Below are 27,433 nucleotides of genomic sequence, written 5' to 3' on the forward strand. Positions count from 1 at the left end.
CCAAGTCTCTCCTCCTCATTCTCACCCCCAATCAGATGACCTGAGGCTTGACCAAAGGGTAAGCAACCACTAGGTTTATCATTTAGGTAGAATGTGAGCTTCATTAATAAAGAAGGTATTTTGTTTTTTGTATTTTTCTGAAGTGAGAAGCGGGGAGGCAGATAGATCCACCCGGCATGCCCACCAGGGGGCGATGCTCTTTCCATCTGGGGCATTGCTCCATTGCAACTGGAGCCATTCTAGTGCCTGAGGCAGAGGCCATGGAGCCGTCCTCAGCACCCGGGACAACTTTGTTCCAGTGGTGCCTTGGCTGTGGGAGGGGAAGAGAGAGACAGAGAAAAAGTTGAGGGGAAAGGGTGTAGAAGCAAATGGGCGCTTCTCCTATGTACCCTGGCCAGGAATCAAACCCGGGACTTCCACATGCTGGTCCAACGATCCACTGCTAAGCCAGGCAGCCAGGGCTCAGAAGAAATTATTATTATTTTTTTTTAATTTTTAATTTATTCATTTTAGAGAGGAGAGGGAGAGACAGAGAGAGGAGAGACAGAGAGAGAGAAGGGGGGAGAAGCTGGAAGCATCAACTCCCATATGTGCCTTGACCAGGCAAGCCCAGGGTTTTGAACCGGCGACCTCAGCATTTCCAGGTCGTCGCTTTATCCACTGCGCCACCACAGGTCAGGCAGAAGAAGTTATTTTTTTAAGTGTTTGACCCTTGCCTTCCCTGTAGCCTAGTGGTTAACTCTAAAGTCTCTGAAAGCCACATTGTCTGCATTCAAATCCTAGTTCTGACACTTGTCACTACTGTGGCCCTCAGTAAAATATTTAGGTTCTCTGTGCCTCAGTTTCTCTATCTGAAAAATTAACTCCTGCCTTATTGATGAAGATTAAATGAATTGGTTATCTTAGTCAGTTTGGGCTGCTATAACAAAAATATCTTATACTAGGAGGCTTAAACATCATTTGTCTCTCACAGTTCTGGGGGCTGGAAAGACCAAGGTCAAGGCGTCAGCAGATTCTGTGTCTGGTGATAGTCCACTCCCTGGTTCATAGATAACTGTGTTCTCCATATAATGTCACATGGCAGAGAAGCAAGGAAGCTCTCTGAGGCCTCTTTTATGAGGGCTTTTTTTTTTTTTTTTTTTTGTATTTTTCTGAAGCTGGAAACGGGGAGAGACAGACAGAATCCCGCATGCGCCCGACCGGGATCCACCCGGCACGTCCACCAGGGGCGACGCTCTGCCCCTCCGGGGCATCACTCTGCCACGACCAGAGCCACTCTAGCGCCTGGGGCAGAGGCCAAGGAGCCATCCCCAGCGCCCGGGCCATCTTTGCTCCAATGGAGCCTTGGCTGCGGGAGGGGAAGAGAGAGACAGAGAGGAAGGAGGGGGGGGTGGAGAAGCAAATGGGCACTTCTCCTATGTGCCCTGGCCGGGAATCGAACCCAGGTCCCCCCCACGCCAGGCCGATGCTCTACCGCTGAGCCAACCGGCCAGGGCCTTATGAGGGCTTTTATCCCAATCCCTTCCCTGAGGTCCCACCGCTTAATACCATCACATTGTGGATTAAGTTTCAATGTATGACTTTTACAGGACACAAACATTCAATCCATAGCAGTGATACATATGAAATGCTTAGAATGGGGCTTGGTGTGCTTTAAGAATTCAGTATTGACTGTTGATGTCATTTCGTTATTCTTAGCACCACCTTTGTCAACCCATCGCTTCTGATGGGAAATCAATTCCTATTCTCATTTATCCTCTTCCTGCTTGGACTTAACTACTCCGGAGGCAAGGGTGTAGGCTGAGCTGTATGGCATTTCTCAATTATTAATCCATTATTTAATCAATTAGTAAAGCTCTCACAGTTTACCCAAAGGCATAGCATACATAGTGCAGGGAATGGACTCAGCACTGCCTGACCTCTGGCGGCCCAGCCTGACGGTCATGTCATGCTGAGTTTATGGCCTGTTGAGCACAGGCTATTTGATGGGGTGACCAGATGTACCATGTGACAAGAAAAGATAATTAGACTATCACTATGGAGTGTGTCATTTATAATGTTCATTTAGGTCAGTTGATTAGAACATTGTCTCGATAAAGCAAGGTTGTGAGTTTGATCTCCAATAAGGGCACATACGAGAATCAACCAGTGAATGCATAAATAAAGTGAACAACAAATCAATGTTTCTCTTTATCTCCTGCTTCCTCTCTCTCTAAAATCAATGAATTAAAGTAACTTTTTAAAGTATAATATTCATTTAGGGTTCCCTAGAATCAAATCAAGTCTAAGGCTCATTGGAAAGAATGGGAACCAAATCAAACCGATTATCAGGGTGGGGTATCTCTTTCCAAGGCCCCTCATAACCAGGCACACCTCCAAGTCATGTAATCTGCAAAACAGAGATAATTACACCTGCCTGCTCTGTGCCATACAGAGACAGTGTGAGGATTAATTAAATCATGACTGCCAGGAACACTGAGCTCCTTTGAGATAAAGGCTCTCCAAATGCAATCTTAGATTATTATTCAGAACTCTTTTCTGTAAATGTCAGGACAGACCTGCAGCTTGAGACCAGACTACATCTGGACAGCTGGAATTCCCCCAGGGGATAGATAGAAAGCCTGTCTGGAACCTTTCCGACCACCAAACTAACACATTACTGGAGAGCTTCGGCTTAATACCGTCACATGCAACCTGACCGATGCTTTCTTAACTGTTCTCAGAGCCTCATACCAGGTGCTTGCATTTGTAGTTATACCTTCAGTAGCAACATTGTTCTCTTCCAGAAGCAAATCTCTATGGTTAAGGCCTCACTCAGCTGATTCCATTTCATGTGACTTTATCCTCATCACCTCGAGTGACTAATTGTCCTAGTTTGCCCAAAATGCAGGACTTTCAATATTAAAATCAAGGTAGTTCTGGAAAAGCTGAGCCAGTTGCTCTCCCTGCCATGTTACTAAATAACAATGTTAGAGTGCTTTGTGGCTGGGGAATTTACTTCTGAGTTCTGGGAAATTATCTTTTGAGTTTTATAAGATACTAGCTTTGCACCTTATAATAAGAAATTACTTTGTACAAGGAGCAGTTGTAAATACTTTGTTTAATACTCACCATAACTCCTGAAGGAGGGCATTAGCACATTTGCTTAATACTAGATGAGGCACGTGGAGATAAAGGAATTTGCTTAAGGTCACACAGCTGACAGATCAGGAGTGGGGCTTCCAACCTGGGTGACAAGGTACCGCCCATGCTCTTAAACACCATAAAATACTGGCTCTTGAAGACAGCTTCCAAAATGTAGAGTTGATGCTTTTTCTACAAAATGAAGCCATTTTTCTTTCTTTATATCTGACTGCTATAAGAACTCAAACTAAGGGTACAAATACTGATACATATCGCCTCTATTTCTCTAATTACAAACTACAAGTCAGCTTAGGGACTCCCTATGCCAGATGGTCAGCAGATCTGTTATCTCCCTTTTGAGAGCTCCCTCCCCCACTGAACTGTTCTAGGTTGCAGGCTACGCAGGACACATGAGGAGTCAGCCACCTCCAACTGTAGAGAGCGCTGGTGACGTCCTCTGGTACTGTGGCTGCCATGCCTTTGTGCTACGGTGTAGGCTCTGCTGAGAGCTAGCCCCACAAGCTGCCCACCACAGTGACCCTCACTGGCCCGGACATTGCATTCTGAGATGCACCAGACAGTCTGTCAGTGCCCAGGATGGCCAGAGATGACACTCCTTGCTTGACTTGCTGGGGTCACAGTTCTCTATGGCCTGGGTCAGAACAGTGCCAGGGCTATGCCCACTTATGGATGCAGACCTTTCTCCCCTCTCTTCCCCAAAGACTAATCTATCTTAGTATCATTTTGCTTTTCCTTTTTCAAACTAAAAAAGAAAGAAAGAAAGAAAAAGAAAGAAAGAAAGAAAGAAAGAAAGAAAGAAAGAAAGAAAGAAAGAAAGAAAGAAAGAAAATGCTGGTTACAACATTTTTTTACTTCAACTGAGTTTTTCTGTTCAGAGTCCTAAGGACAGCAATCTTATCTCTGTTGCTGTAACAAATACCATAGGCTGGGTAGCTTAAACAACAGATTTATTTGCTCATGGTTTTGGAGGTCTGAGATCAGGGTGCTGACAGCATTGGGTTCCGCTGAGGGCTTTCTTCCCGGCTTGCAGAAAACTACCTTCTCAGTGTGTTCTCACATGGTGGACAGCTCTGGTGTCTCTTCTTCTTCTTATAAGGGCACTAATCCCATCATAAGGGCCCCCCTCTCAGGACCTCACTAATCCGAAATTAACCTCCCAAAGCTTCCATCTCCAAATACAGTGCTATCATACCAGGGTGCAGAGCTTCAACGTATTATTTGAGGGTGGGGAGACACAATTCAGCCCATAGCAGCAGCTGACTGATAATCTTCTACCTCCCACACCTCTCCCAAAGGGTAAAGCTAGCTCTGGTAGCTTAAAGGTGATTTACTTCCCTTATCACGCCCAAGCCAATATGGCTTTCTGAGCACTCCCCTGTTTTTTTTGTAGAAAAAGAACAAGAAATTACTTAAATCTCCAAGAAAGCATCTCACCTTAAATGTTCAAAACAGCATTAAAGTGATGACCTAAGTTACGTAGGGCTCAGTGACCAATGTACTGGATTGTGGTTCCAAGTATATATATACCCACATTCTTACTTTTGATTTTGAATTCAGAATTAAGGTTCATGTAGCTCAATCGAAACCAAAGTATTGTTTTTTCCACTCTATAATTAACCATCACCATTAGCTAGATGCCAATTCCTAGTCACATCGCGTTTAGAGCTTCAGCATATGCAGAAGTGCTCACACGAATCACAGAGCCCAGAGCAGACACCCTGTGATGCAAGGGGGGACAGGACTGGATTATTGTGCTAGCATGATTAGGCCATCTGGACAAGTGGTCTCTGATTACCTGAACACGGACTGATTGGAGGTGTTCCATACACCATAAAATTTCACTGATGCTTCGAACATCTGCCTCAGTTTTTTGTTTGTTTTCATTGCCATGTCCTACCCAATCCCCTACTCAAGCTTTGGTTTCATGAAAAAGCAATATATTTAAAAGCTTAAAGTGTTTCTCTGGTACCATGCCACCTCCCTGGAAACACCATTGATAGTTTGTCTTCTCAGGAGGGTAAAAAACAGGTCAACTTTGGGATCCTGCGCTGGTGGTGACCTGGTGCTAATCCCATCCCCTCTGCTGTGGGTTGGGTGTCTTTGTCTAAGAAGCACTGCGAGGATTAAATAAAATAACGGGCATAAAACACGTAGCATCGTGTCATGTGCAATGAATGTTAGTTGATTTCATTATTTTTATTCTCCGGTAAGACAGAGTTATTATTTGTGTGTGTGTGTGAAATAAGAACAGGCGGATGAATGAATATTTGTTGAATAAAGATTATCTAGACCAGTGGTTCCCAGAATTTTGGATTTCAAGGCCCATTGAAACTTCAAGAAAGAAATTGGAATTTATATAGAGCTGTTTATGTCTTATTTTTCTAAGCTAAGGCATGGGGAAATTAATTTCCAGCTACTAGCAACAATGCGACGCTACAAACAAAGGGAGCTGTATTACAGATGTAATCTATAATTAAAGTGGAATCTATTTAATTTGTGGAAAAACATGATATACTGCTCATATTTTCCTCATTTTGCTGAGGAACGGTGTTCACGTAGTGGTCGGACACTGGACCATGAGCCAGTATTCAGGAATCACTAATTTAGTCTAGAGAACTTTGCCTTCAGAAACCATCTGAGCCAAACGTTTGTCGATCCTAATTTTAGGGATGAAGGTTTCACAGTCCTCCTGGCAGCTTGTTCTAAAGTTTAATCACACTTAGTTTTATATCTGAGCCACCAGAGGATTAAATCAACCAAGTGAAGAAAAAAAAAACAGCCTGACCTGCCTGCCTGCCTTCTGGGTGGGCTGTGCCTGCTGGGTGTTTGCATTTAAAATCAAATTTTCTGGTCATTCAGACTTGAAGACAAGCCCCATGGAGAAATGGTCCCCACATTAGAAAAATAAGCAAGCAACATGTAACTCTCACTGGAGGCTTTGTGACCATGTCCTTCCTCTTCTCTCTAGGGACAAACCATATAGTCACGTGCCGCATAATGGTGTTTGGGTCAGTGATGAACTGCATATACAATGATGGTCCCATTTAAAAGAGTATAATGAAGTTGAAAAAGTCCTATTGCCTTGTAGCCATCGTAAAGTCACGTAGCAAGGCATACTCATGTTTGTGGTGACGCTGGTGTAAACAAATCTACTGCACTGCCAGTCATATAAAAGTATAGCACATTACTTTTATAATACTTGAACATGAAACGAATGATCATGTTACTGGTTTATGTGTTTACTATACTATACTTTTTATTGTTATTTTACTTTCTACTTTTTTTTTTAAGTTCCTATAAGCGGTGCACCATGTTACCCAGGCAGCAGCCTCGCACATCTTGTGTTTTCTGTCTCTTTATTGCGTCATTTTTTCTGGTGCGGGATTTATTCGCACGTTGTTTGGAACAGTACCATGCTGCACAGGCTTGTAGCCTAGGAGCAGTGGACTATACCACGTAGCCTAGGTGTGTAATAAGCTGTCTCGTCTAGGTCTGTCATGTTTGAAAAACAATATGAAATCACTTAAAGGTGCATTTCTCAGAACATATCCCTGTTGTTAAACGGTGCATGACTATATAAGTATTTGGGAAGTATTGGAATCAATATAATTCATCCTTCATTCAAGCCATCAGATCTTCAATCAGAGTAAATATGAAATGAAAACCAGCTCGCTGCCATAGCCTGGTACATCTCTACGTGAAACCAAGCAGCCACGTGAGCTACAGGATGCGTTCTAATGTTCATCCAAATTTCTGGGACTCAGAAAAAGTCTTTTAATAGCTACCGTCATTATGAGAAAATGACATCAGAACCTCTCTACTTGACATCTGTAACAATTAGTGCAAGACTCTGAAGGCTCTTGCTCTCCAGAAATGTTCAATACCCTGGCATAGTCTACCTCAGGGGTAGTAGACAACCTTTTAATACCTGCCACCCACTTTTGTATCTCTGTTAGTAGTAAAATTTTCTAACCGCCCACTGGTTCCACAGTAATGGTGATTTATAAAGTAAGGAAGTAACTTTACTTTATAAAATTTATAAAGCAGAGTTACAGCAAGTTAAAGCATATAATAATAATTACTTACCAAGTACTTTATGTCGGATTTTCGCTAAGTTTGGCAGAATAAATCTTTATGAAACAACTTACTATAGTTAAAGCTATCTTTTTATTTATACTTTGGTTGCTCCGCTACCACCCACCATGAAAGCTGGAACGCCCACTAGTGGGCGGTAGGGACCAGGTTGACTACCACTGGTCTACATTCTGTTTGGGGTCGAGTCAAGTAAAATAGGAAGATAGATTTTATTTACCAGAAGGTTAATTCATGCTATAGATAAGCTCCACAATGGAGATGACTTTTCTTTATCCCCTTTAAAATAAAAATTACAATGCTGATTATCTATCACCTTTTGTTTCTTTCAGTTTGGTCTATATGGGATGGCTCATTGCCGATGTGTTGCATGATTTGCACCCATTTGTTGTCTACATGTAGTAACAGAATGGTTAGAAGATAAAGCAGGACACAGACTTCATTTTAAATAAATTTAGGTGCCAATCAAAAGATTTATTTGCTTCAAAACTCTTCTAGTGTAACAAGTACTTATTTTGAAATGAAAGTTGGGATAATACATTCTGTGTATTTTTATCATGTTCTACAATTATTCTCCTTCAGTCTTTACCTAAGGTGATATCTTTTCTATACCCTCACATCAAGAGAAATGATCTAACAACAGAATGGAATATTTAAAATTTTGATTATCCTAGGGTATGTTAAGATATAAGGCCTCCATTTACTGCATATAAATTAAATTCATGAAATATCAAGCTGTAGTCTTAATTATCAGGAGGCTAATTTATATATTTCTATCTTTATAAATACAACTCAAGATAAATCAAATAAATTTTTGTAAAGACAGATTCATTCATTCTTTCCATGAACGAGAAAATTGCTCCAAATGCACTTCCCTTAGTTACCAAATGTTACTACTACATTAAACATTTCTTTGATTCTGAATCAATAAAGAAAGGGTTATGTTAAAAACAAAAAGTGCTCCCAAGAATCAAGCAGACAGCTGAAAGCAGAAAACATGTCGGTTTTATTCAATCCACACCATCTGAAGGAGAGCATCGTTCCTCAGAGGGAGAGTGTGCTTTGGGGAAGACGGAAACCATATCGCTCTGCAGGGGAATTTTCTTCGGCCAGGTGACTGTGCAATAAATCCTGAGAACTAAAATTATGCAGTAAATTCAAATTCTCTCTATGATATGTCAGTCTTTTGAATAAACGTCTAATTGTACCCTTTGCTTGTCTCCCTCCAAAAATAAAAACAAATTTTTTAAAAAAGCAGAGAAAAATCTAGTGCTACATGAATTCACTCTATAGGATTCTTGCCTAAAGGAAGATATATCACTGTTAAAATAGAAATAGAACTGGCTCTCGTGGGCTTTTACAATCCAGTGCCCCTGCTTTTAGCAAATTCAAGAAACCAGGACATTGCCAGGTCCATGTACTATCAAGGGATTATCTTTGGAATACAAAACACAGCCTAGACTGCGTGAAGGACATTTGAGAAGGCCACAGAGACACTGAGCAGGGAGAATGGTAGTAATGTTTAAACGAAGCCTTTATGGGAGCCATTGGAAAGAGAGGCCCAGCGGGAATAACACTTTCTGGGAAACGTTTAAATTATAAGCCTCAAAGGTACAACTATCCACGTGTGTATGGACCACGTCCCCATAACACTGCCAGTCTTTGCTGATGTATTACAGCATCTGTGCTATTTATAATCAACAGAATTACTAACGCTGTAATCATGTGAGTTTGGTGATAGTAATTATGACAGAATAAATAGCAGTCAGAATGCCTTGTTGCAGTTATTGATGTTGGTGGCAAACACAGCCAAGGAATGAATGAATTTATTTATTTATTTATTTATTTATTTATTTATTTATTTATTTATTTAGGGAAGCCATCCAACAGGGCAGAACCTGCACGTGTTTGCCAAGAGAAAGATTTTATATACCATTTAAAAATAAACTTCCTGAAGAACTGGTACTTCAAAATGCAGATGGGGTTAAAAAAAAAAAAGATTATATGTTAAAATCTGGTATGCTATGTACTACTCACCTTCAAGAGTCAAGTAAACTTTCTGTCCAAAACTTAAAAAAAAAGACTTCTTGAAAGATGTCAGAAAGGTGCATTGCCTCTTTAAATAATTTAGAAATAGTTCATTTATTTTTAAAAATGATCACATATGTGTTGACATAAATTATACATGCAAACATATGCTCACCAGTCCCTCTCATGGAAAGGCTGTGGCTCCCCCAGATTTGCACTGACACTGTCTTTCCACGGCCCCCCTCCTCAGGAGCGCATCCCGCTGTCCCGCCAGAGCGCCTGTGCGGACAGCTCCCTGGGCGCCTCACCCCTCCCGTTCTCACCACTGATGCTGGGTGACAAATAAAACCCAGAGACTTGACTACCTATAATTAAGAGTTCTACCGCTGCTGTGATAGAAAGACTGAGCTGTTTGAGAAACAGACATTTTATCTGGTGGTTGGTTTTATTTTCTCGTGGCTTAAATTATGAGTAAATGTTTTCCTTACTTTTTACTTTTCCCGTAAGTAGTCTTTTCAGCAGCAAAATGACTACTCATTTTTAAATAACTACCAAGCAATAAAGTGAGATGTCTATTTGGGAGACACTGGTTATGCATTCTAATTATTCCATTCATCATGATTTTAGGATCGCAAAGGCTGGGGCGGCGGAAGCCTCGGGGGAGGGTGGTTTACAGACGACAGGAAGCTGGTTTCAGTGCTTTGCTTCATGGTCGTTCTGGGATTGAAGAGGCACAGGCAGATAAAATCCAGTCAATCCTCTCACAGTTAGGAACTCTGTTATGCAGAGCGCTAGTTGGAGCTGATTTTGAAACGTCTATGCCTTTCAACTCAGCAATGTACATTTCTAGGAACTGATCCTAAGGAAATAAGTAGATCGATGGGAGGTGCCCGTTCAAGGACATCCTGTGCATCAGTGTCATCGTTCCTGTTTTGGTTCAGAGTCTGAGAGCAGGACTTGCCTAGATAGAGGCGGGTTTGTTTCCGAGGTGATTCTGAGAAGCCAGAGGGAAAGAGTAGGGAAAAAAAAAGGGAGAAGCAAATGGAATGAGGCAGATGCTTTGAGCTACTGGGGCTCAGCTCCAGGCACCCTCATGGGTATCGTCCGGAAGGCCTACAGGAGACTTCCTCTGGACCGACAGGAGGCTGCAGCACTTACTCACCAGGCCTGCCCCCCACTGGTTGGAGGTTGCCTAGAGGCAGGGAGGACAACTCTCTCTCTCTCTCTCATCTACTCCCTGCCTCCCTCAGCACTGGAAGCGCTCCCATGCTGGCCTGAGCTGGAGCAGTCAGCACAGGGTGAGTCTCAGCTCTCAAGACCCCTCACCGCAGCAGTTGTGGCTACAACCAGAGGTCTGCCAGGGAGCGTGGTCCTGGGACACAGAGGCATCAGCCCAAAGCGCAAATGCCCAAAATGTTCCCTAATTGGAGACTGTTTAAACCAGGGGTCCCCAAACTTTTTACACAGGGGGCCAGTTCACTGTCCCTCAGACCGTTGGAGGGCCAGACTATAAAAAAAAACTATGGACAAATCCCTATGCACACTGCACATATCTTTTTTTTTAAGTAAAAAAACAAAACGGGAACAAATACAATATTTAAAATAAAGAACAAGTAAATTTAAATCAACAAACTGACCAGTATTTCCATGGGAACTAGGCTCCTCTCACTGACCACCAGTGAAAGAGGTGCCCCTTCCGGAAGTGCGGCGGGGGCCGGATAAATGGCCTCAGGGGGCCACATGTGGCCCGCGGGCCGTAGTTTGGGGACCCCTGGTTAAAACAAATTGTTATAGATCCATACAATGGCATATTTTGCAATTATCAACAATGATCATGTCTGTATAATGTATTTATTGATATAAAGAGGTATTTGTCAACAACAAAAAAAGCAAGTGACAAAGATATATATATATATATATTTGTTTTTTTTAAAACCTATAAATATACAGAAGTATCTAGCTTATGGCACACAGAATGAACACAAAGTTGTTTCATGCAAATTGTTCCACGTGGTACCTAATTTAATCTTAGAGCCACAAGGTCATCCAGTGTGCTACACAGAGCCCGGAGCGAAGACACACGGTGGGAAACGCAAGTCCCAGCCCCCGGACCTCCCCACCATGCACTCTGACTCCAGCGCTTCCCTGGTGGGGTCTCAGGGAGTCGGCCATGCTCATTCGTGTGTGTGTGTGTGTGTGTGTGTGTGTGTGTCCTTCACTGTCACCTCACTAACTGCTACTGCAGAGCGGTGATAAGGAGCAGGCCAGCAGTCGGTTGGAAGGCTTATAAGGAAAAACGCAGCATCCCCGTACAAATGTTGTGGCTAGTCACAGATGGCTCCATACTTTTAAAGATTTTGCCTTTTTTTTTTTTTTTTGAAAATCATTTTAAAAGGAATAGTAACACTGCTGGTCCTGATACAAAAGCAGCAGAAGCAAATCTAAACCATTTCGGTGCGTATGAGTCGTGATTTACTCAAGGCCTTTGAACACTGATGATTGCGTAAATTGGAAGAGGTCTTATATACCCTAAGAAAAATGGTTTTCTCTGCACGGTGGAATTTCAAATTATGCTTCTTCGTTGACTTTTTTTTCCCCCCTAATCTACCTCCCAGAAATTATGTTAGCTGAGTAAGAAAGCATGATGATGGAAGGGGGTAGGGAAGAAAGACAGAGCGTCTTCTCCATCTCCTGCAGTCTTTAGGGGAAATGGTCACTCATAACCCACGGGCAGGCGGTTGCCGAACGTCTGTATAGGCAGGCAGCCGTGGGGAGGAGCAGGCCGAAGCGGTGTTCACTGCGCCTTAGGTAAGATAGAGACAACATCGACTCCAACCGCCTCTGTCGGAAATGAGGGGGCGTGACCTGTAGAGGTGCTGGCCAAGGCTTCCCCTCCCTCACTTTCACCAGCCCTTGACATGTCTTCTAGCTATCTTAAAAGGTGACCCTCCAAGTGACAACAGTCTGGGCTGGGGTCTCACTTTATTTCATGCACATTTCTTTTTTTTTTTTTTGTATTTCTCTGAAGCTGGAAACGGGGAGAGACAGACAGACTCCCGCATGCGCCCGACGAGGATCCACCCGGCACGCCCACCAGGGGCGACGCTCTGCCCACCAGGGGGCGATGCTCTGCCCCTCCGGGGTGTCGCTCTGCCTGCGACCAGAGCCACTCTAGAGCCTGGGGCAGAGGCCAAGGAGCCATCCCCAGCGCCCGGGCCATCTTTGCTCCAATGGAGCCTTGCCTTCCGGGGGGGAAGAGAGAGACAGAGAGGAAGGAGGGGGTGGGGGTGGAGAAGCAGATGGGCGCTTCTCCTGTGTGCCCTGGCTGGGAATCGAACCCGGGTCCCCTGCACGCCAGGCCGACGCTCTACCGCTGAGCCAACCAGCCAGGGCCTCATGCACATTTCTATAGCACAAACCAGCTTCTTGACTTCACAGAAGGGCAAGGCCGGCTGGCTGGAACGTGGCTGGAAGCAGACTTTTAAAGAGCCGCTCGCTCTGACCACCCTGTCAGTTCCCTGGCCCGGCTAGTGCTTCCCTGATTGTGAACGGCCCCGTCTACACGGCCAGATAAATCAAGCTGATCTAACTAAGGGGCACTTATTGTGAGCCTTTGTAGAGGAACTGCCTTTTTCTTTTTTCCAGTTGGTTTTTTAAGCTACGTGTACCTGGATTCTTTAAAATAAAAACACAATTATTTCCTACTTATTTTTAAATGATGTTATTTTTAAAGTGCCGTGTATTTTAAAATATGTACGTTCCCCGGCTGAATGCAGCTATAATAAATTCTATAAATTGAAGTTAATAAATATTTAAACTATTCTGTGCATATAAAAAAAAAGTGAAGGTTGAAGGGCACCGAGAGGAACAGGAACATTTATTTAAATTTCATGCATTTTAATAGAAGAAATGGTTCGGCTGTCCTTCCTTCCTTCAAAGCAATGATTTTCAGGCTTGGATTTTCAACACCCCATGGTATCGCCAATTATCTCAAGGGAGGCCACAGGCTTGTCGATGTTTTGTGTTCTGCTCATCACGTTCATTGATTTACTAGGTCCACCTGGACATATTTCAAAGGCAGTAATTGAAAACGCAGCCTGACAGGTTAGCAGGAGTTGGGGGGTTGCGGCGGGCAGGGGAGCGGGGAAGGGTGGCCGCGGGCTCGTCGGCCACTCCAGCAAGGCGCGTAGAACGCTGGCGCCAAGGATGCTGACCCAGGGGCACAGGCAGGTGCGTTTTCTCCGGCTTCTGATTGGCCTCAGAGAGAGGCTCAGACCTGGGAGAGAGGCACGAGGGCCATGTGACAAAATTATGCTCTTTGCCTGTGAATCTAGAAAATTCCAAAGCAACCATATTATGGAAGCTGTGTGTTATTTTCTCATTATCCGAAATCTTTTTTTTGGCTAAGTGAACTGCCTCAAACTCAAGTATTATAATTGAGACCTATTTATATACATCCACTAAAATTGTTGGTAGCAGTAGTGGGATATTAACTTTTATAAACCGTTTTACTTTTTATAAAATATTAACTGAAGCTTCCACGTCTGTGTCAGTGTTTCCCACCGCTGTCTCTGTCCCTTCGGGGGCCTGAGCTCACTGCCTCGGGGGACACATGACTGCAGGGAGCACGGAAGACAGCGCCCCAGGCTAAAGCTAAGGACTTGGCAGTGAGCAGAGCTTTAAGGAAAAATTAGAACATTGTAAGGAATTATAAGGGAAGAAGTCTTCTCTGGGGACTGGGTTGGATTTCCCCAGAATCAGTGGAGACCAGAAAGCAGAAGACAGATGTTTCCTTCCTGTTAGTAACCAGGAGCTAAGAGACGATCTTAGAACCAGGTGACAGATGAGAAGAGCTGATCGAGCCCAGGGACAGGAAGATCCCAGAGAGAAACCTCTGAGTGAATATAGGAAGAGGGCCCGCACCTGGTCTCACAGAGAAATTCCTGTACCTCCGAAGGCATTCAGACACAGTGGGGAGACACATGGGGCCTAAAGGTGCCCATTGGACGGAAGGAAGAAATACGTCATTGACAATCTGTGTGTGCCAACCGCTGAGGACACACTGGTGCCCCGGCAGATCTGTGTGTAGAATATCAGTGCCCCTCACTCCTCCCATTGCCACACCTTGGTACTCTGTGAACTCCCCAAACTTACAGTTAATTCTGTAGGAAGGAAGCATAAGAGTGACGGAGGTGGTATCTCTGGTCACTCTAAGAATAGTTAATGTCTATTTAATGAAACAGGGATTAAATTTATTGGTAGAGAATAAAGTTTTGTACATCTAAGTTATGAATAAAGTTTATATCAACTACAGTGTTATTTATCCTTACCTTATTTTGTAGATGTTAGGATAATTAAACCATGGTTGTGGAATTCATTTCAAAGCATTTCCATGAACTTGTTAAAATGCAGTCGGTCGTAAGGGTCTTATGCTGTTGTCATATTCCTAGATGAGGGTGCCGAGAAACAAGGTGGGAGCAACTAAGGCAGCGGTTCTCAACCTGTGGGTCGCGACCCCGGCGGAGGTTGAACGACCAAAACACAGGGGTCACTGCCTAAAGCCATCGGAAATACATATTTTATTTAAAAATGTATTTGATGAATTAAACAATGTCCTCAAAACTCCATTTATTAAAAAAAACCCACAGAATCCTCACACTAAAAATGTATTGTATAATAAATATGTATTTTCCGATGGCTTTAGGCGACACCTGTGTTTTGGTCGTTCGACCCCCGCTGGGGTCGCGACCCACAGGTTGAGAACCGCTGAACTAAGGAGACTGGGCGACCTCCCACAGCTGATGCCATATCCAGTTTCATCGAGCGGTGCTTATCAATCCTTTCTGGCCATCCCACCACCACCTTCCACCGCCTACCGCCTCATGGACCTCTTCTCTATGAGAATCCTAGTGAGTTTCAAGTCTTCTTTAGCACGATTTTAAAAATAACCTTCTAAAACAAATAGTGCATTTAAACAAATATTAAAGCAATGGGACAGGGAATCACTTTGCTTTTTTTTTTTTTTTTGTATTTTTCTGAAGCTGGAAACAGGGAGAGACAGTCAGACTCCCGCATGCGCCCGACCGGGATCCACCCGGCATGCCCACCAGGGGGCGTCGCTCTGCCCACCAGGGAGCGATGCTCTGCCCCTCTGGGGCATGGCTTTGCTGCTACCAGAGTCACTCTAGCGCCTGGGGCAGAGGCCAAGGAGCCATCCCCAGCGCCCAGGCCATCTTTGCTCCAATGGAGCCTTGGCTGCGGGAGGGGAAGAGAGAGACAGAGAGGAAGGGGGGGGGGTGGAGAAGCAAATGGGCGCTTCTCCTATGTGCCCTGGCTGGGAATCGAACCTGGGTCCCCCGCACGCCAGCTCTACCGCTGAGCCAACCGGCCAGGGCCGGAATCACTTTGCTTTTAAAGTTTATTCTGCCCACTTCCAACTTTCTTTTTTTTTGTATGACAGAGATAGAGAGAGAGACAGAGAGAGGGACAAATAGGGACAGACAGACAGGAAGAGAGTGAGATGAGAAGCATCAATTCTTCGTTGTGGCACCTTAGTTGCTCAGTGATTGCATTCTCATATGTGCCTTGGCCAGGGTGCTACAGCAGAGCAAATGACCCCTTGCTCAAGCTGATGAGCTTGGGCTTCAAGCCAGCGACCTTAGGGCTCAAGCCAGTGACCATGGAGTCATGACTATGATCTCATGCTCAAGCCAGCAACCCCGTGCTCACGCTGGTGAGCCCGCGCTCAAGACGGTGACCTCGGGGTTTCAAACCTGGGTCTTCTGTGTCCCAGTCTGATGCTCTACCCACTATGCCACTGCCTGGTCAGGCATATTTCCAACCTTCTTAGATATTACTGAACTGGTAAGCTTTTGAGAGTAAACACCACTTCTTATTCATCCCTTTAATATATTTTGCATAGAGCTACCCACTGATTGGTTCATTTATTATAGAGCTATTGGGGCAACATCAGTTGGAAATACCCAGAAAGAGAGGCCTGGGACAACATTGGAGGCTACATGTTTTTAACTCCCTGCTCATGTAGTGACATTGTGACTGTCCAAGGTCACACAGCCAGCTAGGGACACATTGAATAGTAATAAAACCTGAGCTCCTTATTCCCTATACTTCATTACTAGTTAGCTTGAGCAAAAATAAACTCAAATTTTGATGAATTTAACAATGTCCTCAAAACTCCATTTATTAAAAAAAACCCACAGAATCCTCACATTAAAAAAAAAAAACAACAAACCAATGTTAGCACATAACTCTCTCCTTACTTGAGATGCTTTAAAAATATCTTCTACATAGAAAAAGGAGTCACAATAAATTCCTCATATTGAAAATGTCAAGGTCTAGTTTGTTAAATGATGATGTCAGTGACTACAAAATATGAATTTCTGGTTAAGGATATAAACTCTACAAAAGACTTGGATTCCAATATCTGTAGAGATATAAGTGATAACAAGTAAATTGCTTTGTGTGATTTGGTTTGAAACAGTTGTGATGACTGTCATTGTTGGTAGCAGGGCTGAATATGTGTGCGTCTGAGAGATCGCGCTTGCTGATATTTGTACTTATATTTGTCACTGTCACTCAACTTCCAAGCGGATATTGCCAAACAGCCTCATTCTCATGCAAGAGATGATGGCTGACAACAGGAATGACAAGGTATCAATATCTGTTGAGTATCTAATATGTCTAGGGATCATACTAAGAAGATGTAGTGCTTCCATTTTTGTAGGAAACTGGATGACCTGCCATGGCTTGAATACACTATGACTAACTCACTATCATCATTGATACATCCACTCACCGAACAGTCTACATGCGTGCACTGGGCTTCGAGGTAGACTTCTTGGTGCTAGCGATATAGCAGTGACCAAACTAGACAACCTCGTTGCACACTCCTCTCCCCCAGTTTGCACTCCAGAGAGGAAAGAAAGGAAAAAAAAGTAAGAAAATAAATGGACAAGTTAATAACTCTTTTTCTTGTTTTTATTTTTTTATTTTTATTTTTATTTTTTTATTCATTTTAGAGAGGAGAGAGAAAGGGAGAGAGAGAGACAGAGAGGGAGAGAGAGAGGAGAGAGAGACAGATAGAGAAGGTAGGGAGGAGCAGGAAGCATCAACTCCCATATGTGCCTTGACCAGGCAAGCCCAGGGCTTTGAACCGGCGACCTCAGCATTTCCAGGTCGACGCTTTATCCACTGCACCACCACAGGTCAGGCAGCTCTCTTTTTCTATACAGTGCTAAGCACTTAAATTGTACCATATCATTCAATTATCAGAACATGTGGGTACTACTATTCACTTAATGTTACAAATGAATAAAATGATGGACAGACAGGGCAAATAACTCTTACCAAGCTCTCAAAGCTACGAGTTGCAAATGAAATACTAACCCGAAAAATCTTATTTTGGGGCTCATGCTCTTACTTATTACACTATAAAACTTTATGAAAACCACCTATTAAATGCTAAGACCAATCACCTAGGCTGATGTAGGAGACAGAAAATGATGGCATACTGTGACAGGTGGCATACTCATGTGGACAAAAAGAAACAAAAATTTTCTTTTCAATAAATCAAAATGTGACCATGAACTGAAGCTGACACGCTCAAGGAAAGCCTGCACAACGGCCTTGCAAACTCAGGGGACTAAGGTAAACACAGGACGGTCAAATCCAACCTTTGTAACTGCCTGCGGTTATGGTGGGTAGTAACGTCTTCGGGAGTTATTCTCTATCTGAACTGAGGTCAATGCTTGCTTTGAAGCCTGACTGTTGCCTTTTGCATCTGCAATGATGTACCTGAGAACATGCCTTGGAGGTGTAGGGGTGATCTCTCTCTGCCCCCTCAGGGCTGGTGTCCTACCAGAGCAGAACCAACAAACCATTTCATTGTTATTATTATCATGTTAGTTAACTTGCAGGTCTTGTGCCTCCCGATGTAAGAGAGGTGTTAGTGTATCCATTTTCACTTTTATTCCATCCCAGAGACCCCTGCTTAGCGTTCTCCCACCTCCCTAATCTATCACCAATCAATTTCAGGTGACTCCTTTACGTCTTCCCCTTTTCCCCTTTGATTTTACGTCTTCCCCTGTGATTCTGATGTGTAAAGTAAGTGGTGGAACACCATTTGCCAGAGCACTTTCTCAACCTGTTGAGACTTTGCTTCCTGGCAGTTGTCAACAGTTTGGCTCAAATAAACTCACAAAAAATTCTTATAGGTTTGAAAGGCTTCCCCCTCCGCACCGTTGACACTTTCATAAGCAAACTTTTATTAGGTGCGCATAAAATGGGCAACGTACCCAGACTCTGGGCGTCTAGAAAGGCTTTCCGGAGAAGTAGAGGCCCGATGTGCGTCTTGAGGAACAAATGGAAATTAAGCAGGGGAAGGGAGGGAAAGGCACTGCCAACCGAGACGGCAGCCTTAACCGAATGCACGACCTGCACGTGCGGGGAGCCTGAGACAGGGGCCCGGAGAATCGAGGGCTGCATGCACAAGGGCCTTGCGTGCCGCCGCTAGTAGTCTGGTCTTTTTATCTACAGATAATGGGAGCCATTGACTGATTTTAAGAAAGAGAATGAGGCCCTGGTCAGTTGGCTCAGTGGTAGAGCATCGGCCTGGCGTGCAGGAGTCCAGGGTTTGATTCCCGGCCAGGGCACACAGGAGAAGCGCCCATCTGCTTCTCCACCCCTCCCCCTCTCCTTCCTCTCTGACTCTCTCTTCCCCTCCCACAGCTGAGGATGGCTCTGTGGCCTCTGCCTCAGGCGCTAGAATGGCCCTGGTTGCAACAGAGCAACACCCCAGATGGGCAGAGCATCGCCCCCTGGTGGGCATGCTGGGTGGATCCTGGTCGGGCGCATGCGGGAGTCTGTCTGACTGCCTCCCCATTTCCAACTTCAGAAAAATACAAAAAAAAAAAAAAAGAATGACAGGTTTTCTTTAGACCTCTCTGTGCAGTGGCCACCATGTCCTTGAAGATCCAGACAAGCAACGTAACCAACAAGAATGATCCCAAGTCTATCGACACCCAGGTCTTCATCAGAAACCTTAACACGGCTGTGATGAAGAAGTCAGATGTGGAGATCATCTTCTCCAAGTATGGCTATGTGGCTGTCTGTTCTGTGCACAGGGCTATGCTTTGTCCAGTGTGCCAATGAGTGCCATGCCCAGGCAGCTGTGTTTGGAAAGAATGGGCAGGTGCTAGCTGAGCAGACCCTGGGCATCAACATGGCTGGCAAGCCCAACCAAGCAGCCCCAAAGGATTAAAGGGAGCAGCATCTACCATTTACAGGCTCTTCAACCTGTCACCCTTGCCTGTCCCCAGGGCTGTCCCTGTGAAGCAACCCTGGGTCACAGTCCCTTTGGTATAGTGTGTCAAAACCACCATTCCCGTCGAGCTCTTTGCCCACTCCACAGCCATCACCACCTCAGCCAAGATGAAACTAAAGAGCAGCGAGCGGCAGACCATCAGGCAGAGGCAACGCAGATCAAGTCTAACATCGATGCCCTGCTGGGCTGTTTGGAACGGATTGCCTAGGAGCTGAAGCCAAACCCAGATGGCAAGAAGAAGGGTGACAGTGGCAGCAGCAGAGCAGCAGTGGTGGCAGCAGCTGGCCACCCCACCCCCACCCCCCAAGAAGATACAGCTTCTGAAGAAGCACAGCCAGGGCAGAGGCACAGACCGGCACTGGCGGCTATGAGGAGGGGCCGCTGACCCACGGCGAGGAAGAGCCGGAGACGGCAGGACACAGCTGCGAGGAGGGGGCTTTGCAGTGAGCAGCTGGACAGCAGCAATGGCTGCCAGCAGAGCGACTTGCATTATAGCAGACCTCAAGCTGGGCACCCACCAGATGCCACCCCAGGGGGTCCCAGAGGAGAGTTGGCAGTGGGCACCTCATCCGCCATGCATCCCAGCCAGTGCCACATCCTCTGCATTAGAGTTAGAGGCTTCTCCTCCCCATGTGTCCTCCCGGGGGGCACTGCCCAGGCCAGAGGGCAGAGCAGAGTTCCCCCACACTCTGCCTCCCTGCCCCAGGACACTTCCAGCCTTGGGATTTTTCTATACGTTTGAAGAGGAGTGGGGGGAATCAAGAAGGAGACCCCCACAATAGAGACTGGATTTCTGACAAAAACTGAAACAGGATGATACAATCCTATTTGCATTTTAAATGATTCTTGGTAAGAGAAGCCCCTTTGAGCCCTTCCTGTTCTGTTATCCCAGCTCCCAGGAGCAACCTGGGCCTGGTCTCTAATAACCAGCCATACATCCTAACACCAATAAAACATGCTATTATTGATATAAAGAAAAAGATTTTAAATCGAGATGCAAGCTGACTAAAAACCAGCATGGTTAGAAAACATTCCGGATCATAGCTGTTATCTTTTCCCTCTGCTGCATCATCATACCTAATGCAAACCTTGAAACCAACAAGATAGCAGGAGTCAGGAACCTATGGCTCGCGAGCCAGATGTGGCTCTTTTGATGGCTGCATCTGGCTCGCAGACAAATCTTTAATAAAAAAAATATTAACGTTAAAAATGTAAAATATTCTCATGTATTACAGTCCATTCATTTCCTGTTCATGGTTGCGGGTGTTGGAGCCAATCACAGGTGTCCTTCAGGACAACACCAAATTTTTATTGGATAATGCTTAACGTACATAGGTCGTTGTATGGCTCTCACAGAATTACATTTTAAAATATGTGGCGTTCATGGCTCTCTCAGCCAAAAAGTTTCCCGACCCCTGAGCTAAAGATTCGGCAATTGTCAGATGATCCTCTCAGCTCAGCCTCTGTCCCAGAGCCTGCGGGACTTAGCAGAGCTGGGACAGGGAGACTGGCTGGGAAAAACTATGAATCAAGAGCCAAGACATCATTTCTGGCTTCTTCCTAGTTAAGAAGGCAGTTTTGCAGTGTAGAGAACCCTTGAACTTTGGAGACTGATAGAACTAGATTCAAAGTCCTCCCACGAAGGTTATCAACTTCACGGTAGCATATTGAATTTTTTTTAACAAAGACAAGGGAATAAGACTATATATTCACTATTTGCTTTTTATGCATAAATCAATTTTGGAAAAACACACAGGAGCCAATAACAAGTGGTATGGGGCTGGGCGAGTGGGCACTGAGTAGGTGGGGATGGGGGCAAGAACATTTTCATCTTGGGCAGACATATTTTTAAATCTTTGAATCAAGAGGCCTGACCTGTGGTGGCGCAGTGGATAAAGCGTCAACCTGGAAATGCTGAGGTTGCCGGTTCGAAACCCTGGGCTTGCCTGGTCAAGGCACATATGGGAGTTGATGCTTCCAGCTCCTCCCCCCCCTCTCTGTTTCTCTCTCTCCCTCTCTCTCTCCTCTCTAAAAATGAATAAATAAATAAATAATTAAATTTTTGAATCAAGGAACTAAGTGACCCATTTAGAATATATCTCATCTCTAAAGGGGATGGAAACATGATTACTGGCTAGATTGTGGTGAGAATTGAGATAAATCACGTGAAATGTGAGAATCCTGAAACACAAGCGTCTAAGAGATGGACCCGTCACCCTTCAGGAGGGGCACGTGCTCGGTGTCTTTGCAGTTTCACGATGGTGGTGACCAAAGACTGTCTTTCTTAGTCACGGTATAGAGAGACAAGACGGTACCAGAAGAAGGTTACTGACTCGACCAGTAACCTGCCACTAAATACAGCAGAAAAATAACAGTTTTCTCTTCCAGAACAGTCAGTCAGAAGCCACTCATTTTATTTTTTTATGGTTACAAGTGGACTTGTGAGCCGGTGAAGTATTCACTATTTCCAAATGAAAAAAACGAAGACATTTTTATTTTAAGAAAGAATCGAATACTCAGCTGGCCTAGAAGTACACTGTACACTTTCCTTTCAGGTTCAGATATTTGGCTTGGCTAAAACTCTTTTTTGTTGTTGTTGTTTTTACAGAGACAGAGAGAGAGAGTCAGAGAGAGGGATAGACAGAAACAGAGAGAGATGAGAAGCATCAATCATCAGTTTCTAGTTGCGACACCTTAGTTGTTCATTGATTGCTTTCTCATATGTGCCTTGACCTTGGGGCTACAGCAGACCGAGTAACCCCTTGCTCGAGCCAGCGACCTTGGGTCCAAGCTGGTGAGCTTTTGCTCAAACCAGATGAGCCTGTGCTCAAGCTGGCAACCTCAGGGTCTCGAACCTGGGTCCTCGGCATCCCAGTCCAACACTCTATCCACTGTGCCACTGCCTGATCAGGCTAGCTAAAACTCTTTTTGAGAAATATGTGGTTGAATGGCAAGTACAAAAGTCAGAAAAACGGCGTCTCAGTAACTTAAACTTATAGTTATGTAAGTTGTGAAATTGCTTGAATTCTTTGTAAAGATTAATAGCTAGTGATTTATGGGTTTGAGCATGACTTAACATTTGCTTTTACTTTCATTTCAGCAAATATTTATGAAGGGTTCTCTGTGTACCTAACACTATTTTATATGCTGACCAGGCTTGTAAAGAAATACTGCATATAATTCAGCTCCTGTCCTCAACAGATTTTTTTTTCCTTTTGGCAAAAATATAAAAAGCAGCACAGAAGTGATTCTTTGCATATATGTAATAAAGCGCCAGGGTAGTAAGAAAGCCATATTGGATGGAGTTGTCATGAAGAGGGGGAATCTTGGATGACCTTGGAAAATTAGGCAAGCAGGATGTGAGAAAACACTAAAATGAATTCTTTTCATTGTATAATTTCTCCATGGCTAAACAGATTCAAATGTGAATTGTATATTGCACTGTAAAAATTAAACAGTGAATATAGGATCATGCAGACTAGAGGACTAAATCATCTGCTTAGTCATTTGTTCCTAGGTCACCTTTTGATGATGAATTGTTATGAGAAAACTGGGGCAAGAACTGGCTTGTGAAAATGGGGAAATAAATCCTGGTGAGGTGTGAAAATGACACCTCTTTCTCTTTTTAGCCTTGGCATTGTGGTGGACCGGAGACACAACAAGAGCACCCCCGGGTGTGGTCAGAATACCACGAGCACCCTTGGTGTGCTTGGGTTTGGAAAATCGGTTAAAAAGTGTTTGGCAGAAGTTAGCTCAAATGTTCATCATCACGTAGATTATAAGTTTGGTGAAGATTCTTTTTTTTTTTAATTTTTATTTTTTTACAGGGACAGAGAGAGAGTCAGAGAGAGGAATAGACAGGGACAGACAGACAGAAATGGAGAGAAATGAGAAGCATCTATTATCAGTTTTTCGTTGCGAGATCTTAGTTCATTGATTGCTTTCTCCTATGTGCCTTGACTGCAGGCCTTCAGCAGATTGAGTAACCCCTTGCTTGAGCCAGCAACCTTGGGTCCAAGCTGGTGAGCTTTTACTCAAACCAGATGAGCCCGCGCTCAAGCTGGCGACCTCGAGGTCTCGATCCTGGGTCCTTCCTCATCCCAGTCCAGCACTCTATCCACTGCGCCACCACTTGGTCAGGCTGGTGAAGATTCTTAGACAACCGTGACCTTTTCTCAGAATAATGTCTTTTGATTAAAAATATATATGTATGTAAATATATAAACATACATACATACATGTACAGAATATGTATACTCACGTTACTTCATAATTTAAAAAGCAATAACCCGCCTGACCAGGCGGTGGCGCAGTGAATAGAGCGTCGGACTGGGATGCAGAGGACCCAGGTTCAAGACCCCAAGGTCGCCAGCTTGAGAGCGGGCTCATCTGGTTAGAGCAAAAGAAAAAAAGCTCACCAGCTTGAACCCAAGGTCGCTGGCTCCAGAAAGGGGTTACTCTGTCTGCTGAAGGCCCGCAGTCTAGGCACATCTGAGAAAGCAATCAATGAACAACTAAGGTGTCGCAATGTGCAACGAAAAACTAATGATTGATGCTTCTCATCTCTCTCCGTTCCTGTCTGTCTGTCCCTGTCTATCCCTCTCTCTGACTCACTATCTGTCTCTGTAAAAAAATAAACAGAAAAAAAAAAAAAAAAAAAAAAAAAAGCAATAACCCACTTAAATAGAAAGCCACCGCCCGATTTCCTGCAGCCACAGGTCACAACGTGCTGCACCTGTGCCCCGCCCTGTGCCCGGGTTGTGGGCACCGCCTTGCTGATGGGTCTGTGCAGCCTCCACGGCCTGACCACCTGACCACCGAAGGAAGTGAGAAGAGCAGAGCAGACAGCAGGCGGGCAGCAGACAGTGCTTCTTTAAAGTGAACATCCCCTCCGTACTAGATGGCTTATCTTTAAGCCTAGAAGCCAAGGGTGAGTGAATCCTTCGAATTAGTCCTGGGGTCACCATCAGGGATTCAATAAAGTTAATGAAATGACTAATTAGATGCAGAATATTTTGCTATCGTTACAGTTCACTAAGAAGTAAAAATGTGACAGTCTCTGCTTTGGAAGCTTATGACCCTGAAGGAAATACAAACAGACCTCAATTTCCTTTTTTCTCACCTGAGTGGATATATCTCATGCCTTCCTGTCAAATCAGAAAGGCTCTGGTAGGGAGATTAAGCTCCTTTCAATACGTACTCAGAAAGACACCTGAAGAGTTAGAACAGTGAGTGCAACAGAATCACTTGTTCCAAAGGCTTGAAGGGCTCCTTCCAAGAGAGTCCTTGGAATACAGATCACCCGCTCCTCCCATTCCTGGTCTCAAACAACATAGACTGTGGTGCATGTGCAATACGCCTAGAACACTGAAGAAAGTCATGGTCAAAAGCAGAAAATCAATGGTTGCAGACCCTCTAAAATGATACAGTGGTTTATTTTACTTACTTAAATGACTATTATTTTCATTGTGAAATCATGGTACTTTATTTACATCTGCTGACTTCGTGCTTATGTACCTGCAGAAAGAGGCTGTGGGTACTGAAGAGACATATCTAATGGATAGAAACACAAATTGTAATGCTTTTCTCAAAGGGCAACCCTATGATTTCAATAAGAATTGAGCAGCATGGTGTTTTTATGTGAATAGCCCAGAGTAAAGGTGTGCCAATTGTAAATGAAAGAATTAACACATTTCTGAGAAAAAGCACTGGTGCCCTATCTACAAAAGTTCCCTAAGTTGTTTTTGAGTGAAAATTTAGTTTTAAGAATTCTTTTCAGTTGTTTTCTGTGGGTTCCTGCCTTTTCTTCTCCTGTCCCAGAATAACTTCTGGGCTTTTCTTTACTCACACTCACTATTCTTCTGACACCAGACGTGTGGGTTTTTCCCCCACACCAACTAATTTTCTGACAGCAGCTGAGCGCCCTACACTTCATTTCAGTTCTAACAGTATCTATTTACTTAGCATTAGCGTGGATCCCAGAGGTGAAGCGCTCAGACTCACCAGGCTGCCTCTGCTTCAGACACCAGGGACAAATCCCGATTGCCAAAGCGTGACCTGTACTTCAAACCGAAGCCACGGAATGCGGTTCTTACAGCCTTCTCTTTGGATCTGATAATTTTCTAGAAGGGCAAGACTTTTACCAGTTTATAAGAATAAATAAAAGATACCAAAGAATAGGCAAATAAAGTGACACAGACGAGGTACAAAGGGCTCCCAATCGCCGGAGCTCTGTTCACACGGAGGTCGGGCGCAACACCCTCCCATCACGCGGATGCGTTCAGCAACCTAGAAGCTATCAGAACCCACCTTCTGGGGATTTTAATGGAGGCTTCGCCACATAGGCATGGTCAGTCTTTAACTCAATTTCTAGCTCCTCTCTTCTTTCCGGAGAGTAAGGAGTGGGGTTGAGTGTTCCAAGCCTCTAATCATGACTTTGTCTTTCTGGTCATGGGCTCACGAAGAGTGGCCTCACTGGAAAAAAAAAAAAAAAAAAAAAAAGATGTCTTTGTCATCTGGAAAATTCCAAAGGATTTAGGAGCTCTGTGTTAGGAACTGGGGTCAAAGACCAACTATTGGCAGGAGCTTGGTTCAGAAACCAGTGTGCATATATTTATTATTTCACACGTAGCCTGTCAGTTTCCTGAAGTGAAAGGCCAATGGCATATGGCCCATTTAGGGATCAGCCCTAAATCTGTGTGCACTGAAGAAGAGCTGTATCAGGGCAACACAAATCGTCCTGCCACGCGGACTTAAGATCAGATAAGGCCGTCTGGGCGTCACATAGAAAACGTTCCAGAGCCTGACCTGTGGTGGCGCAGTGGATAAAGCATCGACCTGGAAATGCTGAGGTTACCCGTTCGAAACCCTGGGCTTGCCTGGTCAAGGCACATATGGGAGTTGATGCTTCTAGCTCCTCCCCACCTTCTCTCTCTCTCTCTCTCTCTCTCTCTCTCTCTCTGTCTCTCTCTCTCCCTTTCTCCTCTCTAAAATGAATAAAAAAAACAAAACAAAAAAACTTAAAAAAAAAAAAAAGAAAACGTTCCAGGAAGCAAAGTTTCTCTCAGACCCGCAAACTTTCGGGATCAACTTCGAGACCATGCATGGTTTCCAGGCCTCTTTGAGCCAGTCCTCTCCCACCTGGGCATGATTTCGAGTTGTCTTAATCGGTCCTTCGATTTCAGCTTCTGCTTTGACCCCTGAACCGGCGTCCCCCAGCCATGTGCGTCCTTCTCGTTTCCCAAAGCCCCTTGATTGGCAGAAGTCAGTCTTCATTGTCTGCTTTTGTGTCTCAGCTACATACTTTGTGCCTCCTCAATTTATACTCTGAAAACCTTCAACTTTGTACCCTGAAAGCCTTCAATTTTGTAACTCTGTGGGAAAAAATGCAATATCCCCGGGATGGAGAGCTTGTTGTGGCCTCTGGAGCACCTTCCGGACACGCGCTGCAGGCTGGGGCGGGCGGGCTGCTGTCTGTGGGCTCCTGGCAGCAGCATTTTTCATGAAACTCGGTGCTCCGGTTGGTGTTAGCTTTTTGGACTCCAGTATAAAAAGAAAACAGAAAACAGAATAAAACGTGTACTGGAAAAAGTACTTTAAAAAATACTTGAAAACATCTGAGTTCTGTGTCAGTGCATGAGATACAAATTGTTCGATTATCATAAAGAGCGCGTGTGACAAAAAGGATGTGGGATTAACATCTGGCTATTCACGTGTTATGGAATGAATAAGATTTAAAAGTCCTTCTGATCGAAAAAACATCCTTAGTAGTATATTATTGTGTCTGAAAATTCATATTTTCATGTCCAGAAGGCCTCTGTTTAAATG

General features: G+C 44.3%; 1 pseudogene; it reads left to right on the forward strand.

Moving 5' to 3' along the window:
• The first annotated feature begins 19,242 nt into the window (after window positions 1-19,242).
• LOC136311667 (RNA-binding protein Raly pseudogene) lies at window positions 19,243-27,111 on the forward strand (annotated as a pseudogene).
• The last annotated feature ends 322 nt before the right edge of the window (window positions 27,112-27,433 follow it).

This window comes from Saccopteryx bilineata, chromosome 8, assembly GCF_036850765.1.
Source record: "Saccopteryx bilineata isolate mSacBil1 chromosome 8, mSacBil1_pri_phased_curated, whole genome shotgun sequence".
Classification (NCBI taxonomy): Eukaryota; Metazoa; Chordata; class Mammalia; order Chiroptera; family Emballonuridae; genus Saccopteryx; species Saccopteryx bilineata.